We start from the raw sequence: 19,928 nt of genomic DNA, 5'->3' as shown, positions 1-19,928 counted from the left end.
TTATATTCAATAACTAAATATTGAAACTCTTAAACAATTGAAAATACTTACGTCACAATACCTTTTATTTAAAATTTCTTACACTCGAATTGCTATGGTTAATAAGATTTGCACAGAAATTGCTTTCTGCAATGATGCTTAATGCTTATGATTTGTCTACAAATTCCTGCACAGAGAACAAAAAATTGTTTTTGTACATAATTTAATTTTTTCCCTTCCATAAATTACGAATTTTTACATCATTTTTTTTTTATTTGTCTCAATTACTAATGTATTAAAATAAGTTGTCGCAGAATAAAATATTTCATATATTTTATTTTTAAAAATTGATACAACAAATTTATTTAATTGGCTCGAAATTTAATCAAATTAAAGAAATTTTATTATTTGAATTTTATTGAATTAGTCACTGTTATTGAATTATAGTAATAAACAGCATAAAAAAGTAAAAGTTGAGTTTAAAAAATATATATATATATATATATATATATATATAATGTTATTAAACATTATAAATGAAATTATTGTGAAATTCATGGAGTTAAAATTAATCTATTCTCTGATAAAAGTGTTATTTTTTTAAAAATAAATACATAATTTTAATTTTAAATGATTTAACGTAATTATGATTAATTTTCCTTCGTAATCACTTTAAATTGCTCTAATTCTTTAAAACAATTAATAATTTATTGTCATTCATAAATAATTGATAATTATGTACAAATTAAATTAAATCAAATTTATATAATTATCAATACCCAATTAATCAATTTTTTCTTATATTTAAAGAAATTGTTTGCTATTAGTCAATACAAAATTTTTAAAATAATTAATTAATCATTTGTTTTAATGATAATAAAGAACAATTTAATTTTTTATGTGAATTTTGTATTTTTAGTAAAAAATGTAACTTTAGTATAAAAAACAAGTGTAATTAAAGAGTACATATCTAAAACTCTCTGTAGAAAAACTATTGGGCAAATTTCAATTGGACTATTGGGCATTTCAAATATAAATACTTTTAAATTAAATCATTTAAATATGAATATCGCTTACATCATTTCCGTCATACGATAAATGAGTGACAAGTGATGTGAGGTAAGTACAATTATTGATAGATAAATATACGTTTTAATCAACGAAAATTAATGAATTTATCTAATAAAGATATGAGTTGCAGCGCTTGGCTTCTTTGGGAGGTAACAACTTGCATTTCAGACGTGGCTCCTCCTCGTCACTTGTCATTTAATAAGTACAACAAATGATTTAAACGATATATTCCAATGATTCAATTAATAAGTGTTTACACGTGTTTACATCTTTAATTCCAACATTCATTTGAGAAATTACTTTCGCTTTCACACTTCAATTGTAATTACGAGTATCATCCTTTTTTCCCCTGAAAACTTCATTTTAGACGTGAGAGTTCGTCTTAATTCGAAGTAATATTGTATTAATTTGATTGATTTCTTGCCTGAATGCAATTGAATATATTCAGAATTCAAATACACACATATTACATTAAATTATTTTTAAAAGACAGCTCGAACAGAAGCCATCTCCGAACAACACCTCTAAACAGCGGCGACTTTCCAGAAAGTTTTTCTCTGTTGCATACGAAGCGAGCAATTATCTATTGTGACGTCGTCACAATGCCGTGCCGAGCTGTAATTTTTAATTTATTTAATTTAAAATATATGCTTTCGATTTTAGTAGTAGTACATTACACTTTTCCTTTTAACAATAGAGTCAAGCCAGTCATCTATCTGACTCCGTTCTAAAGATAATTTTTGAATTGAAATAACTTAAATAGTTAATGAAAGCCTCCTGTCCCTAAGCTTTCATCTGTCTAACTCCGTTCTCGAGATTAAGGAAGGACAGACAAACAGAGGGAATTTCTAGGTCTTTAATTTGAAAATTGCAGCCTAATAAACTCCAAAAAACGAATAACGGCCATTTTATATGTTCATCGTTTTGAATGAACGTATTTTAATTTTTATCTAAATGTAAAGTTCCTATTTTTATTTTATATTTATTAAATTAGAGCCTAACTTATAGATATATATCATCCCCTTTTTATTATTTCAAATAAAACTTTTAAAATTTAAATAAAGACATTTGAATAAATTACATTTTATAATACATATTTTATTATATCTAAGAATATTATTAATGAACAAAACTAACTCTTTCTAAATTATTTAAAACTAAAAGAATAATAAATTACACCGAAGATAAATTTCTAATTGTATAACGCTGCTGTAAATCAAAAATAAATCTTGGTGGAATTACGAAAATTAAAATAACTTCATTAATATTAAAGTTTGAAAATTTTTCGAATTATTTTAGTCTAGAAAAATAATTATCATGTAGACTTTTAAATTTGATTTTTCTTTCTAAATAAAATAAAATAATAATAAAAATAATAATAAAGATAAAGGGAAATTCTTCTTTAGTTTGTGATCCTCCTGCAAACTTGACCAAATATTTGTAGATCCTGAAATTCTGCTTAAACTTCTATGATCACTGTTTATCCTTAATGCAATATGTAGTTTGCCCTGGCACATTAGTCTTGTTTGTGTACATGATCATCTCTTTCCTGTTTGTTTTCCATTTTATCATTTTTGATATGATTAATGCATGACATATAAAGATACACTACGAATCGATCACGATCTTTCTAGTGAATTTATTATTATTGTTTTTTTTTATGCAATCTCTTAATGTTTTATTAAATTATTTCAATCTCCCGTGATATTCTTTTTAATGCAGGTGGAAGATACAGCGTGCTAAGTAATGGAGAACTTCACATACGTCACACTATCATGTCCGATTTTAAATCTTATCGATGTGCCACCAAGCATCTTTTGAGTGGAGAAATACAAATGAGTAGAACGTCTGGTCGTCTTATTATAACAGGTAATATTATTATTAAAATGTAATTTTAAATTACAACATTTCTACGAATATAAGTAATATCTTTTATGTAATGCAAAGTGTTCTAAAATTAGCTAACCGAATTTTTCGCAAGCTCTTCAGCAATTTGTAATGTTTCGAATAAATTTTTTTCCTATTTCAATTAAGTAAAGAATTGTAAAACATTGTAAAGAATAAATCGGTATTTAGTCTTTACAATGGTTATTGATTACAATATTACAATGATTAATTGGCTTTTGACAGCCTTAGCAAAAGTAAATATTTAAATATTATTATTCGAACAATTAATTGAAATAGAGGAAAAATGACTAACTATTTATAGTTGTTTTAATCAATTTGCGTGAAAATTTCTTACATTTTTCGTGTATTAATTTCAAATGAATTTTCCTTTCTAACCGTCTCCTACAGTCGCTGTATTTATATACAAATCAATTTGTATATTTTAAAATTTATATTTATATATATATATATATATTTTAAATGTTCTGTTGGCAACCCTTTAATAATAAACGATAGTTTTGCAACAACAAATCATCGGCAATTCAAAATTATTATAAGCATGTGTTCATTTACAATTTATTATACCCGTCTTAATTAAAACAATAAATTTATTTTGGACAAAAATTTTCCTAAATAAACAGCGTAAATTAACGAGAAACTTATTTTTATATGATTATAATTTGACTATATTTTTCGCCGTTCTTTAACTTAATATAATTAATCTAAATTAATGTAATAATTAATGTAGGGATGATCTATAATTTATTCAGTTAATTAAGGCGCACCAGAATATGCACATAGTTCACATAGCGCCTTAATTGTTAATTGTAAATTGCATAAACCCAACCTCTTCTGTACATTTTTATGGATTTACGATATTAATTTGCCTGTTGTGTTGGTGAACAGCTATGCTCTGTGTAATCTTCTGGATCAGAGATTCAATTAGTATCTTGCACTGGATACGCTTGTGTCATGTAACTTAATTCTTACTAAGTTTAAGAATTATTTGATAAACAACTTTTCCGTGCTAATTGGTGATTGAAATTTTTAAATTCAACAACACTTTTATCCGTGCCGAGATCTGATGAAGTCATTTCATGTGGAGTGAGAAGTACTTTCTGACATTGGACTAACACCAGACTTGAGCTAATTACATCTCCTGCAGTAATACATCACTTGGCTGTCAGGAGAAAATGAACTATCTTCATCCTCTCTTAATAAGTTTTAAAGACAACGAATAGTTTAGCAAATATATTTTATTTTAAATATTTTTTTTACTGTTGTTTTAAGTGTTAAATAATAACATAAAATGTTTAAATCGGTATTTATTCTACGAGGAAACAAACAAACAATTCCTAAATCTTCCAATTATCTTGGATTAGTTCGTGTCTGCAGCTTATTTATTTATTTTTTCTCTTATTTTCTTGATACTTTTACCATTTAACAAATGCACCAATTCACTAAACTCTTGCTTTTATTATAAACTTAAAAGTTCTTTAGTGTTCTTCTTCTTCTATTTTTATTTTATTTAACTTATTTTATTATTCCTTTTCATTTTATTTTATATTCCGTTTGTTGATATTACATCATCCATAAATATAATAACTCGTTCGTCTCGAAATTCGAATAAAATATAAAATAAATATCAAAGATTTCCTTCAATTTTAAACCTTAAAAAATATAAACTCTTGTAAATAATCACGAAAGTTTAATATATAACATAAACACTCGCATTTAATTTCTATTTAATAGTGTTAATTAACACTTACACTCAATTTTTAATTTAATTTAAATAGTTTAATACCGCGGAGAGATTTTTCTCATTGTTGTATGTAGCCTGATTTAATTCCTTAGAACGAATTCCTTATTAAAATTAAAACTTTTGATTTTAATCGTTAAAAATATCTCGGATATTTTAACCCCAATGTTTTTATCAGATCCCCAAGGTACACATCCACCTCGTTTATCAGATACCAGAGTTATGGTGCATGTAAAACAAGGCAGTCCAGCAGAACTGACATGCGTTGCTCAAGCTTATCCTTTACCTACTTACAGGTAAGTCAACTGGTTTAATTAAAAATTTACATAATAAATGACTCATTTATTGTGTGTGTTTTTTTTCCTTAATATAAAAATTCTACATTTTTCATTTAAGTAATTTTAAAAAATAATAAATTTCCAAATATATAGCTTCACTAAGTTCTTAAAAAACTTAAACTTTATCTTAGGATCTTGTTAGAATTTATAATACAAAAATCTATTGATTTTCTATTTGAAGTTCAATTTAAAAAAGTGGAAAAAAATTTATTAAAAATTTTTTCTACAAAAAAAAAAATAGTAAACAGAATGCTCTTAAATATAATTTATGAGTAAAACTATCCGAGATTTCAATATGCCAAAGGGGAAATACACGTTGTAAGAACATAGAAAATTAGGTATGGATCTAAATTCCCAAGATAGCTGTATTTTGAAGGTAATTACTTGTAGGAATTTCTACCATCTTCTTCTATACCTGAAAAGATACAGAGGTTGTGACTCGATGTAATTTGCCGTAAAACTCTTTATGAGTCAATCTGATAGAAGGAAAACGTGGTTAGTCATCATGAACCCCTTTAGTCTATTACCAAACTCTGGGAGTAAGTAAGAAAAAACAAATAGTGCTGTTAATTACAGGAAGTTGTACTTACGATAGTATGTCCTCTTTTCGTGTTAGTAATCAGATTAAAGAAATTGTTTTTTCGTTGTATCGTCGTTTTTACTTTTATTTATTCTTTGACATTCTTATTTTTACATTGTTTAATTAAGGATATAATTGATACCAAAGCCGAAATTCGAGTGAAATTTCTTTTTTTTGTAGTGATACTAGAAATTAAAAATAATTATAAATCATTTTTATTATAATATTCATTAAAGTTAGTATGAATAGTCATAATTACTGATGTATATTCAAATGCAACACTACAGTCTTAGTAAATGCCATATTATCTTGTAATTCTCAGTAATTTCTCAGAATTCTCAGTAAGATTCTCAGTAATTTTCGTTTCTTGTATCAGAGCATTGTAAAAATAGCACATATATGAGAGGATGTTATAATATGATGTGTTCATATTATGTATAAAATATATGTATGTATATATAGTAAGCTATTCATGTCTGTTTATTGTGTGTATATGTAAATAGATTTCCGTTTGTTTGTATTTGTACTTATCTATAGTATTTCAATGTATCAATGTATTTATTTTTTATTCAGGAAGATTTATTTGTTATTCAGAAGGATTTATTAAAATGTGTATCTATATACACACACAATAAACAGACATAAATACTGTATATCAGTGAATTTACACATTCACATATACGTCTTATTATCCCCACGATTCAGACTTTATATATATAAAAATCTTAATGTTTTATCATAAATTTTTCATCGTTCCTACATACATTATATTATACATATCAGAAAAATCAATTTTATAATATGTTTTTATATTAATTTTTCGTGTTAGATGGTACAAGAAAATCAAAAGTCGTCTCATACCAATCGAGCAAAGAGTAGGATTATTAGTTGCAAGTGGATCACTCTATTTTCAGCAAACCAATATCAGAGATAGCGGTATTTATATTTGTATAGTCAATAATAGCGCAGGAGAGAAAAGATTGGAAAGTACACTCACTGTTACAGGTAAGGATTGCTTTATAGATGTGTATAAGTTTATGCTTTTATGTACATGAAGGAATTAAAGGTTGCCTTTTAAAAATTTACTTCTTTTTTTATATAAAATGCAACATTAAAAAATATAAACAAATTTTATTTTAAAGTAAAAAATAAATACATTATGCTATTAAGTGCTTCATTTGTTTGTTTTTCTTTACATAAATCCCGAAAATTCTATGTTAAAAAGTTGGATTAACTACTTAAGAAACGTGACAGGCAATATATTTGAAATCAATTTTTACAGAAAGAATGGTTTCTAGTTTCCTACACATCACTTAAATTTTACATTAAAAGTTTTTTCAAGATTTTTTTTCTTATGCTATTATAAAATCTTATGGTTGATAGTAAAGCAAAGAGAAAAGTAATGGTGGTCTTAGTAAAGCATTAAAAAAAATTTCGAATAATTTTAAGCATTAATAAATGAATAAAAAGTCTTAATTTTGCGTAAAAAATATATATTTTTTTATTTTATTCGAAGAGAAATAAAGTATATCCTTTTTCAAATGCCAAATCTTATTTGATTATGAACTTCAGTTGAGTATGTTCTAGATTTTTAGAAGTATAAAATGAAAAGAAATTTACATAATTGGATAAAATTTTTAAAATGTATTAACTCCTTTTTTTCTAGTAGTGTTAACGTCTCGGTGTAAGTTATTCTAAAATAATTTAAGATTATCGAATTTACAAAAATTATAATTTACATTCGTTGCACGATATTAAAAATGTAACTTATCTTCACTCAGTTGTTTTTTTCTTAATTTAAAATAAAATTTACTTAGCATACATTATTTTCGATTTTAAAATATTTCTTTGAATCTTAGAATATTAAAGATGGCCATTTTTTAAAATAATTTGTAACTTTATTTGATTTAAGAAATATTTCCAAGTTTAAAATTGTAAATAAATATTATAATATATGAATTTGTTTGCTTTTCAAATTTTTAGAATACATTTTTTCTTGTGTTTTTTTTTAAATTTAAAATGCAATTAATACGCTGTTACTTCTCTTGTAATGTTTTACGAGATGAAGAGCATGTTGCTGTATTTATTAATGTAAAGAAGATGCTAATGATAAAGCAAGAGACGTTATGACATGATTTTATCTTTAATATACAGAAACATCGAAATTAGCGAGTAATAAATTAAGATAGTGTAATCAGGGCCGGATTTAGGCATTTCGAGACCATAAGATGGACTCTCTGTGAGGCTCCTTTACAATTTCATACTTGTAAATCCGTCCCTAAGTGCATACAATCTTTAATAGAGAAGCAGAGGATTAATATTAAAAAACAGCAACTTTTTTAAGTGTCTTCTTGAAATATTTATTTTAAAAAATATAATTCTCTACTTCTTAAGTATTAGTAAATATACTCCAAAGTTTTTTTCTTTACTCTTTCCATCCTGTCGACACTATATGAGAGCCTTTTTTCTATACCCATTACGGGATCGACCAGGCACACATTGGAGGCAGCCGAGTGTTGAGGAAGTATTTCGGGGGGGCAGAAAAGATTCCTAGAGTTTTACGACCGACCCCCGCATTTGATCCCGGATCTCCCAGACCGATGGGCTGAGGCCTTAAACGCCTGTCTTCCTATGTTTACATATAAGATTATTAATGTTATTTCAATAGATATTTTAAAGCGTTTATTTTGCAATATACAATATCACGTACGGTCATAATTAACAATTTCTAAACTAATTTACTATTAAATGCTAGTGTTCTATTGATGAAAACAGAGGATTAAGTTTCCAAGAGGGCAACATTTTTATTTTTTATTTATTTATTTTTTTTTCATGTTTTCTTTTGAAAATTTCTGGAAAAATATAATTCTCCATTTCTTAAGTATTAGTCTACAGGATAAGTCAAAGAGAGTTATTCACTGGAGAGATCATCCAATATTTGAGTTAGCAGTAAAATTTTTTTTCCTCTTTTACTTGCTGAAAACATTTTTGTATTCGAGATATAACTCTGTTGAAGATTTGAATGTTCATAGTTTCGCATGAGAAATATTTTTCTCTTAACTCAAATATTGGGTATCTTTTTATAGTTGCTAACTCTATCTCCATTCAACTCGCCTTATCCATTATATTCATAAATAATACATTTTAAAATTTGTTGTAGATAGAAATACTTTTTCTTTATGTAAATATTCCTTAGCATAATATTTTGCATCATTTTTAAATGCAACAGAAACTTTTAATTTTAATATTTTAATACTATTATGCTAAACTGTAGATAAATTTTAACTCGAGGTCTTTTAAAAGACGATTTTAGACACGAAATCATTTGTTTTAAATTATATAAATCGAAACTTTATTTATTAATTTTTAATATTTGCTTGAATTGATTTTCTGAATTAAAAATTACAATAATTTACTTATAATTTCGTTATTTATTATTACGTTTTTATAAATACAGTATATGGATCGTACACTATTTAAATAAGAGGAAATTATCTCCAATTCAATTTTTAATCAAGTTATATAGAGCTAACAGTAAAAAAATGCTTAAATTTTCTGAAAATTCATCTTGAACATCGATTTTAGTCGTTTGTATATCAAACAACAAACATTTTTTTTTCTAAATTAAAAAAACCTATATTAAAATGTGCTTTTATAATGGAAGTAAACAAAAATGTTTTGTATACAAGAGACTTGTATACAAAACATGTGATTTTGTATGTGTTTGAAATGTGTTTTTTATTTGTATGATCGAATACTACTCCAGTTGCTTGGCTTTAGAAGAGGGTTGAGAAGATGAATAGAGAAAAAGACAGGAGATAATGTAAGATGGGAGTAGATAGATGATAGAGACAAAATGTAAGAAAGCAACACTTGCATGGTGGTGTAGTAAAAATAACCAATTGTGACTGTAAGGCCTGCTGGCCAGTTATTACAGAGGATGCAAGTGCCACCCAAGTCTTAAATATTAAGTTTGAGAACCTCTTCTGCAGTTACTCAAATTATAAAAGTAAAACAATTCTTAAAAGGACAATACAGTGCCAATAGAATCATTATATCTATACAGATAAGGTCTTCGAATATTTATCATAAAAACACAAATATAAGCGTGCCCATCAAAAAAAAAAAAAAATGTCGGATTGCCACTTTTAGATCCTGACATTTTGAAATTGTATATAAGTTACACTTGAAATAAAACATTAATATCTGTTTGTGGAGCATATAGACCCAGTGCGATGAAACTGTACAACGTGGCAAAAATTTATTATAAGCCTTAATTAAAGTTAGACTTTTTTGTATCTTTGTTAAAAATGGAGAGAAAGTTTTGAGTAAGAAATATATTAATTAAAATATATAATGAAGACAAAGAACTAGAAATGCCATTTTCTTTTCACGTCCATTTTGTATACACTGAGGGAATGTAAAAATGATATATCAACAAATTTTTAGGAAGTTTGTTAATTACATTCTTACTGAAATGAAAAACGTTTAAAGGAAATGTGATTTTTTGACTTTTTTTCCTTTGTATTTTTCATAAATATCGTGCAAACATTTGAAGTTTATAATTTACTTAATTAGTTATTGTTTTTCGCATAAGAACCTATTACCTCATAGTGTAATAAGAACTTAAGTAGATAAAATCGACGAAAAATATACATCAAATAAATACAAAGAAGAAACAACGAACAAAGTTAAGATGCAAATTTAAATACTTTTAAGCGTAATTATAGCTTACGTAATGAGAAAATGAACCTAAGAAGAAGTAAATCACCAATATAACTAGTCTAAAGCTATAAGAAACGTTTATTTATTGAGTTTAAAATTTTAAAATTTATAAAAGAAAATATTAAGCAGTCAGAATTGTGTTGAAACCGAATCTTCTGTATTTACAAGGTTGTTTGGCATCAGATTTCAGATTGATGTTTGTTTACATAAACTATCAAGTCTTGTCTTAGTATCAAATGACGGGTGTAAATTTTATTTAATCATAGAGAAAACAAATGATAAAAACAATTTCAGTCAAAAAATTGATAAAATACATTAAACAAATAGAATCTCATTTGCCAATCATTCTGGTGCCGCATCGTAATTAAACACATATATACACGCCACCACCACACCACATCTATGTATATACATATACAAACATACACAGTTAAACCTGTGTTTAACTAATGATTCTCTTTAGAAAGAACATAATGTAATAAGAATTGCGTTAATTATCTTTATTTAAAATACCCAAGGCAGGATTTATGGACGGGCATCCTAGACACGTGATCAGGAGCCTCCCCATAAAGAAAATAAAAATGAAATTTAAAAAGAGAGAGAGGGAGAGAGAAACGAAATTAAAGGAGCAAGGAATGAATCAGGAAACAAAATATAGCAAGAAATTTTTATAAATTTAAAGTAGAACACTACAGTAGAATTTTTAGGGGCATTATTCATTAGAAGGGCCTCTCAACTGTGAATGTTTTGGTCCTCATATAAATCATCCGTCCCTGAATATACCTGTGGTAAAATATTCTATAAAGCATATTGAAATTTTAAGATATAACTTTATTAGTTTATTATTATTTTTTCCTTGGCATCGATACTTAAGCCAAAGTGTTTATGAAGTGATGTGAAAAATGTCAGATAAAAACATATTTCATAATATTTCAAATCTGATGTTTTAGTACATTCTTGTTTTCATGTGAATTTCTTATTTTTTTTTTTGTATCATAAAAAATATTGGTTTTTATTCTTTTCCTGTTTTATTTTTTATATCGACTATTGCCAAGTCTGTTTCTGTGGTCGAAAATTATTTGTATTTTCATTTCGAATCCTTCAAATATATATAAAACTTTTTATAATTTTTGTCTTCCAATAATTATATTATTAATTTTATATTTGTTTTAACGTAAATTATTTCAGGTTTTTACTTCAGTGAAACCTTTTCTGAAAAATTTAATAAAATAAAATAAATATTATATTTAAAAAATAACTCCAAACGTTATAACGATTCTATTAACATTTTATTAAATTTAAAAAAAAATTATGTTGTTTTTATTCGTGGTTATCAATCTTTCTCCACTTTAATTCCCCCCTTTCAGTGTTTTTCTGTTTGAATTTTTCATCTTAAATATTAATTATTATTTATCAGGAGAAGCGAATTTCTTCAGCATCCATAACCATTACTTATAGAAATGTGATCCATTCAACATCTCGCTGGTTACAGCTATATATATACAGTATATTTATTTAAAATATATTTTCTCATGTTGTATTAATGCTTGAAATATAATTTCAAATAAAAGGAAATGAGATCTTTTATTATCTATCGCATTTCAAAGGAAAATAGTCTTTTATTGTTTATCAAATTTCAAACGTAAGAGTTATATAATTTGTAAATTGTGACTAAAATCGTAAAATGAGTTGAATGAGAATTAATCGTATTATCAGATTTGTTTCCGCTTGAATTATTAAAAGCCGATAAATAAACCGGTAAATATATTATCCTTTATAATATAGTCTTTATTTAATTAAAATGTAAAGAGATTCTTTGCTGTGCTCGCGAGTTTAATCTTGTATAATAAACCTACACTCGAACTGTAAACAACGGCCACTTCTAAACTTTTTTTTGAGCAAATAATCAAGGTATTTGGAGGTTATTTTATAAAATAACCTCCAAATAACAATTATTTTCTATTTTTCCTCAGAAGCCGTTGTTAAGAGATTGACTATAATATATTTTCACATATATACACTACATAAGGTAGCAAAAAGTAAGATAATTTCACAGTTTGCAAGTTCATCCACAGCAACTTGAATCACCTTGTATATCGATTCTTATAATTTAATATTGCTTAAAAATAGGTTTAAAAATTATTTTATATAGTATAACTCTATTTATAAAACTTTTTCCAATTTATTCTTTGTTTTTTTATATATATATATCAATATTCGACTTTTATCAAATCAACATCCGTAGAACTTAGGCAAATACTCGTATATAGACCTATATAAAATGAGATTTCATAGATACTTTTCAAGCAAACAAACTTTCTAAACAAGATTATAGCTGTACTGTAAGGCTATATATAAAATATAAAACAGGAATGTTTAAATAAGTTGAAAAAAGGAAAACAAATAACAAATTTTTGTTTTCAATAAAACGACGTATGATTTTTATAAAAAGTTTGAGTTTGAGGGAAAAAAAATTTTGTTTTGAAAATAAAATTTATATTTAAACTTTGCTTCAACAGCATTTTATTTTACTTTCTTAACAACGAATAGTTTTTTTTTATTATTGGATATTTTGTGATACTGGATATTTATAAATCATATTTCTTAGTTTTGAGTATGCCTACACAAGTTTTAAATTAATTAAATTTATTAAAAATAGTAGCATAATGGAGTTGAGAATCTTTACTTTTTAATTTTTTGAATTAGGAGTTGATTAATAAATAGTCTCCCAATGGAGGATTATTCAATAGGCGCGCATAGGGCCTCGTCGTCTCGACAGTCTTCAAAACAACTTGTTATTATTTAAGGATTTTATTGTCTTTTTTTAAATAAAAAAAAACATTTTACATAAAGGGCCTTTTAACAAAATTGCGCCTAGGGCCTCAATGGAACATAATCCGCCACAGAAGTCTCCTATTTCAGAGTTCTGCCAGAGAACACAAGCTCGTGATCACCACCATTTAGTAGCTACAAGTAAACACGTCATCTATGCATGACTACCGAGTGGTGTTCTCAGTTTTAGTGTATAACAGACAAGTTTAAACGCGAACTCCTCTTCTTCATTTCATACAAAGCAGCAATCGGTGATTGAATTTTTACGTTGGAAGGTTGCGCTCCTATCAAAACATTATGGGCATTGAAGACACGTATTCAGAGTGTAAGGCCAGAAATAACTGTCTCTTTCTTGTACTATGATAACATTCGAACTCGTTGAAGACGATTAAAAAATCCCGAAGTTACATTCTTCGTAATTTCCAGATCTGGCATCAATAGAATTCTAGTTGTTTCCAAAAGGAGGTGTTAAAAGGTCAAGGGTCTTCTTCGGATGCTGGAGTTCAAGCTGTCGTATGGGAATGGATCGAGTAAAAACCAGAAAGTTTTTTCGTGTACAGAGTATAAAAATGAATTGAACGTTTGGAAAAATGTTTCAATCTGAACGGTGATTATGTTGAAAAATGAATATGTACTGTACTATTAAAATAAATGATTTTTACTATTCCTTTTTTTAAATTGGTCGCGTTATTCTATCTCTTTCCAAACTCATTTTATAAAAATGGAGACCTTATTTATCAATCGGCTCACGTATTAATCCGATAACAAATATACAAAGATATATGAAACTTAATAAATGCTTTCTTTATATTTTTATACTTAGTACAAAAATATATAATTATAGAAACATTCACGGTCGAGCGGAAGAAATACAAGCTTAAACAAACTAAGAAACAAGGATCAGCAGGAGTCCGACTATACATTGTCCTTGAAAAGTCATGACATGAAAATAATATAAAATTTATTTTGATGAGTGGTAAAAATTGTTTGTTTAATTTATTGCTTTATTCATTTAATTTTATGAGTTTTAAAGAGAAGTGTGGCTCCATATTTGTGACTTACGTAATCCTTCAAAGTCCGAACTTATACAAGCTTTTCCTTAAATGTATGCTGTAAATATGAATTTATGTCAATATTGGGATGAAATGGCGTTTTAATTCTTTTAAATAACCACTTTCTTTCTCTCTTCCTCTTTCCTTTTTTTTATATTAGCAGAGAATCGTATTGAAACCGTTTTTTCCTGCAACAATATTAAATAAAACAAAATTTTTCACTATTCCTACCTGCAATAATAACATGTCCTAAAAATCTGAAAGGCCCACCACAGTAGCTCATTATCCTATGGGGAAAAAGGGCAATTAACTTGGGCATTCACCAGCAGGAGAACCCAAAAACTAATCTTTCATAAGAAAACATTTCTCCAAAAAAAATCCCCCGAAGAAAAACGAAGTCAACACTGTACATGGGGGCTCCCTAGTTCAAATTTGCCTCAGTCCCATGAAGCTATAACGCGCCATTAGTCCACCAGTACCGAGTGAATTAAACCACTGAACACAAACAGTCGGTCGTGGATTCCCACCTCACCAACAGGCGAGCCACGTGAAGTTTTCCGGGGTTTCTTCACGTATCTAACATCGAAGTAGGGATCATTTTCCCATATCACGTGTCTAACAACTGAATAGGGGCCAGTTTTCCTCAGAAATTTCTTCCCAGAAGTATCCCCCCTTGGCAGATCGCCCATGTGTTGCATTGCCTTCACCCATAAATCCAATCCAGCCCTTAAAAATCTGAAAATTTAGTTTCGATAAATTAGAAAAATAAAATGAAATCCCTACAAACGGACCGATAATAATTATTTCGATCCAAAAAAAAAAGGTTATACGACTAATTTAATAAAAGATGTAATCTAATGTAATCAACTGATACGAATAAAAATAATTTTGCAAATTTAATTAGTAAATTTAATAATCAGATGAAATCCATTTTAAATTTTTAATTATTTTTTGATTTTAATTCTCGATGCATTATTTTTATACGGGTCTATATTCCCTGTGAATGATCCTGTAATAGTTTGAATTGATTGAATAATTAAATTTATTATCACTAATTAACTGTTCAATTTATAATTTGAACGAAATAAAAATTACAAATGAATTAATCAATTAACAAATTATAATCATTTATGTACGTTTTAACGTGTTTTTAATATATTAATAAATTAATTTATTTATATTTACCTTATATATGTAATTATAAAGTAGATAATACACACCACACTGAGTAAAACTCCTTAGGGATCGTCCATTAATTACGTGTACAGTTTTTGATCCACTTTTGATCTCTTCCCTCCCTGCTGTGTACTGTGATGTACTGTACTTCTGTCAATCCATATGCTTAATTACGTACGCAATAGTTCATACACTTACCTGACATTTGCAGAACGTTAACTGATAGTATATTCACATTACTGACAAGTACGCTTAATAAATTCCAAAAGATCCACGTAGACAATGCCTCGACCCCCTTCCCATCGTGAACTATGACGTACTTTTTGAGCCTTCCTTTCTCTCTTAAACTGTACACGTAATTAATAAACGGCTTCTTCCTAAACATAGAAAACTCAACCATTTCTGAGATATTAACAATTTTATATGTATCATGACTAGTAAATAAATCAGTCATGTTACCGACATACAAAATTGAAAAAAGAGGATAATCTTTCCAAATCTTTACCTCGATATGTACAGGTGTTTCACGTGCTCTCTTTTCATTTCCACGCACGTTTGGCATCTTCTTACAGAATTGCAAACTCAAGAATTCCACATCTTTATGGGATTGTTTATCTTAGAAACGGTTGAATTTTTGACTGTTTACTGAAGTATATACCATTTAAATGCTGTCTTAGCATACCCTTCTCTAGTAGTTATAATACTTTATTCAATATATTAGTAATTATAATTGATTAAAAAATGTAGCAGGATGAATAAGTTTAATAAAATAAAATAAAAATTTTCATTAAAACATTCACTATTAAATTTATTTTAGTAAATAAATTAAATTTTTTAAAATATATATTAATTTATTAAAAGTCTTTCTGTTGGACAGTATAAAAAAAAACTTTATTATGTAGTGCAATTTATAGTTACAATAAATTATCTTCTAAAGTAGTACTAAATAACACAGTTCCTCAGATTGGTGTAACGACAAAGAGTCCTAAATTAAATCCAGTAAATGCTTATTATTAAGAAGATTCCCTTCAGAAAAATTTGAAAATGTGTTTTAATTACGAGAGCATCTTACATCGTAAATTAAATCAAATCCACCATTCTGATAGGCAGACAAATTTAAAATATTTATTAATGAAGAGCCCAAGAAAACATTACATTTAAATATTTAAAATAATTCAGATATCGTAAATTTTAACATTTTAAATAATTCAATAGTTTGTTAGGTTATTAAAACTAATTAAATTATTTAAAATGTAAAGAGGATGGGAATTTATTCGCGCATATTTTTCCTACACAGATTATGTGGTCTATTGATCCTGTACTTAGCTTTAATAATAATTTATGTACATTACTACTTATCAGGTAGTTAATTACTTATTTATGAAACATTTAGCACCGCTGAAGGCAGAAATTCAACCGAAAAGAATTGTAGTGGATTCAGACAAATCTGTGACATTGACTTGCAATGTTTCGGGGTATCCTATAGAAGGCATTACCTGGCTAAAAGACCAAAAACCTATCATGACCAATGGAGGTAAAGTGAGGCTGGTATCTCGAGAAGTTCTTAGAATAAACTCTGTTGGAAGAGAAGATAAAGGCATCTATCAATGTTACGCCAGAAATGGAGAAGATTCTGCACAAGCGGCTACAGAATTGGCACTCGGAGGTGAATTTACTTATTTTAATTCCAATTAATTTAATCCATTTTTTTAAAAATTTTATTTACTTTTAGTAATTAAATTATTATATATACAACTTAATACGGGATTAATTTTACTTTCATATCAGGAATTTAATAAATCCTTTTATTTGTTGAGTAAATATTAAGGGGGGGAATGTTATATTTAATCTAATAATTTTTAATTACGTATAATTATGTAAATTTTATTGAAATTTAAAACCAGATTTCGCGTAAATTATAATATAGTTTATTATAAACATTAAGACTGGTAAAAATAGTTTCTTAACTTCGATTTTTCATTCGTGTGATTGGCTCGAAAGATCAATATTCTTTTATGATCTCTTTGGGGAGGTAAATTTATTGGTTTTAGGAAATATACCGCATTCTATTTAGCAAACATTAGCATATTTTGTATTAAACTTAACCATATAATTAATTAGAAAGGAGTAAGGATAATAATAAAACTAACTTATAGGCTATTTTTTTTAAATATAAACTGGCCCTTTTTAAATTAGTTTACCCTATATTAATTGCAGTTTTAATGCATAATTAATACATATTTTAATTTAAAGTAGTGTAATTTCATAAAATCTGACAGTAAAACAGTAATTATTTATTGGAATTGTAGTTTCTGCATTATAAAATAGCTAATAGAAATAAATTTTATAATAAACATTTTACAAGAAGTGATATTCTAAGCGATAATTCTTAGAGAATTTAATATAAAAAAATACACATTTAAACTAATGATGTTCGTTAAAAACTAACATTTATTGATAATTTAAATGCCTGACATCAGATCTTTTAAACGATTTTGCAAAGTAAGTTCATCTGAAAGCTCTGATACATTCAAATTAACTTATATATGCGAAACCAGATTTATATTCAGTAATAATTACTTTATATATCTATTTTTCCTTAATTCTTTTCGCTCTGAAGACACTAAGAAGCTTTTTTTTTATCCCCATAATGGATTATCTAAACCCACAACATATTCAGATCGAACCACCAAAAAATCTCTCAGGAAAGGATCAGACTCGAACCTGGATCCATCAGAGTGACAGATTAATGTCTTTTCCGCCCCAAACGATCGATATCGAAATATGTTATCACTTAATTATGATGCTGACAATCCCTCTCACAGGAGAGGCCATCGGATCTTTTGGTTCAGGCCTCACATTTACGGGGAAGGCTAAAAAATATTGATTTTATTGAATTTCTTGTGTACTAAGAAAAGTCTATCTTAAATTTAATTATTTAAAATATATAATACAATTTTTTACTTGATGTATTCGGGGCTTAATTATCATCTAATTTATTCATTACATTCGTTTTTTTGAATAAAGTTTGTACATTAAAGCGTATAAAAATAACAAGCGTAAAGTTATTCGTATATTATTACAGTTACTGACATTCAAAAGCTGTTATAAATAGAATAAACGTGGATAAAATATTAAACATTAAGGCAATTAAATGATAACCATCAAATGCGTATTTTTACATCTTCGAAACATCATAAGAATATTTATTTAATAGCATTAAATATTCGTATAATTTTTATTACCCAATTTTTTTTTTTAAATATATAAATTATTTATAAGTTTAAAACATACCGAGAAAAGAAAAGAATTAATTTGATTATTTTCTTTTTCTATTCAGGAAATAAAATTCTTTCTATTCTCTTATAAGAGGGAAGTACGCAAAGTAATATTCGATAAATTATAATAAATGTCAAGAATAGAAATTACTTTGCATTATTCCTCTTCTTAAAAGAGACTGATGAATGAGAAAGTGAAATCAAATTATTTCCTAGATGAATATATAAGATAATAAAAGTTAAAGATCTTACTCTCCATCTTCTTCTTGCTGTTAAATATTTAATGAATTTCTCTTTTAAAATGTTAACCTTTTATTATAATTTTCTTTTTTTTAAAAAAAAGAGAGAATTTTTAGCTTAATTTTAACCTTTAAGTTGTTTTCATTTTTCAAATGTATATTACGAGACAAATAATTTTAAATCATGTTATAAATTTTAATTATATTCATTAAAATAGAAGAATAATAAAATAAATTATTCAGTTTTAATTAATTTTATTATTATTATTATTATTATTATTATTATTATTATTAAAATATAATTATAATTTAGATATTTTTTATATATAAATTTTTATAGAAATGAATAAAAGTTATCTAAATTTTGAATTCGAATGAATAATTAAAATTTACATTTAAAAATATTTTATCAAGTTTTTAACTTGATTTTACTGGGAAAAAAACGTATTAAATATAAAATTAATTTTTACATAAACAGCAATTTACATTATTAAAGCGAATTTTATTGGATTTTCTCTTCGTAGAAACCAGTCCAGTGTTCCTGGATACGTTTATAGATAGAACCACGCAACCTGGTCCATCGGTATCTTTACAATGCGTGGCCACTGGAACGCCACTTCCTCAAATAACTTGGACATTGGATGGATATCCTGTGCCAGATAACGATAGAGTACGTGTCGGAGATTACGTCAGTAGAAGCGGGAACGTTGTAAGTCACGTAAATATCAGTAGCGTTAGAGTGGAAGATGGAGGTCATTATGTATGTACCGCAGCGAATGAAGTCGGTGATTTACGGCATTCTGGTCGTTTGAATGTATACGGGCCCCCACATATAAGAACCATGACAGATATATCAGTTGTAGCTGGAGAAAATATGGTGGTGCAATGCAGAGTTGCTGGTTATCCAATTGCTCATATCACGTGGGAAAAAGGTAGGAATGTAATTAATATTAAAGATTATCGATGCTTTTCTTTATTAAGTATTTATAGAATATATTTATATATATGTATA

General features: G+C 26.8%; 1 pseudogene; it reads left to right on the top strand.

Moving 5' to 3' along the window:
• Positions 1 to 19,928, top strand: part of LOC136980820 (cell adhesion molecule Dscam1-like) — a 146,586-nt pseudogene that overhangs the window by 85,537 nt on the left and 41,121 nt on the right.

This window comes from Centruroides vittatus, unplaced genomic scaffold (genome assembly GCF_030686945.1).
Source record: "Centruroides vittatus isolate TY-2023 unplaced genomic scaffold, ASM3068694v2 contig_726, whole genome shotgun sequence".
In the NCBI taxonomy this organism is placed as follows: domain Eukaryota; kingdom Metazoa; phylum Arthropoda; class Arachnida; order Scorpiones; family Buthidae; genus Centruroides; species Centruroides vittatus.
This window is presented reverse-complemented; position numbering and strand designations above follow the sequence as displayed.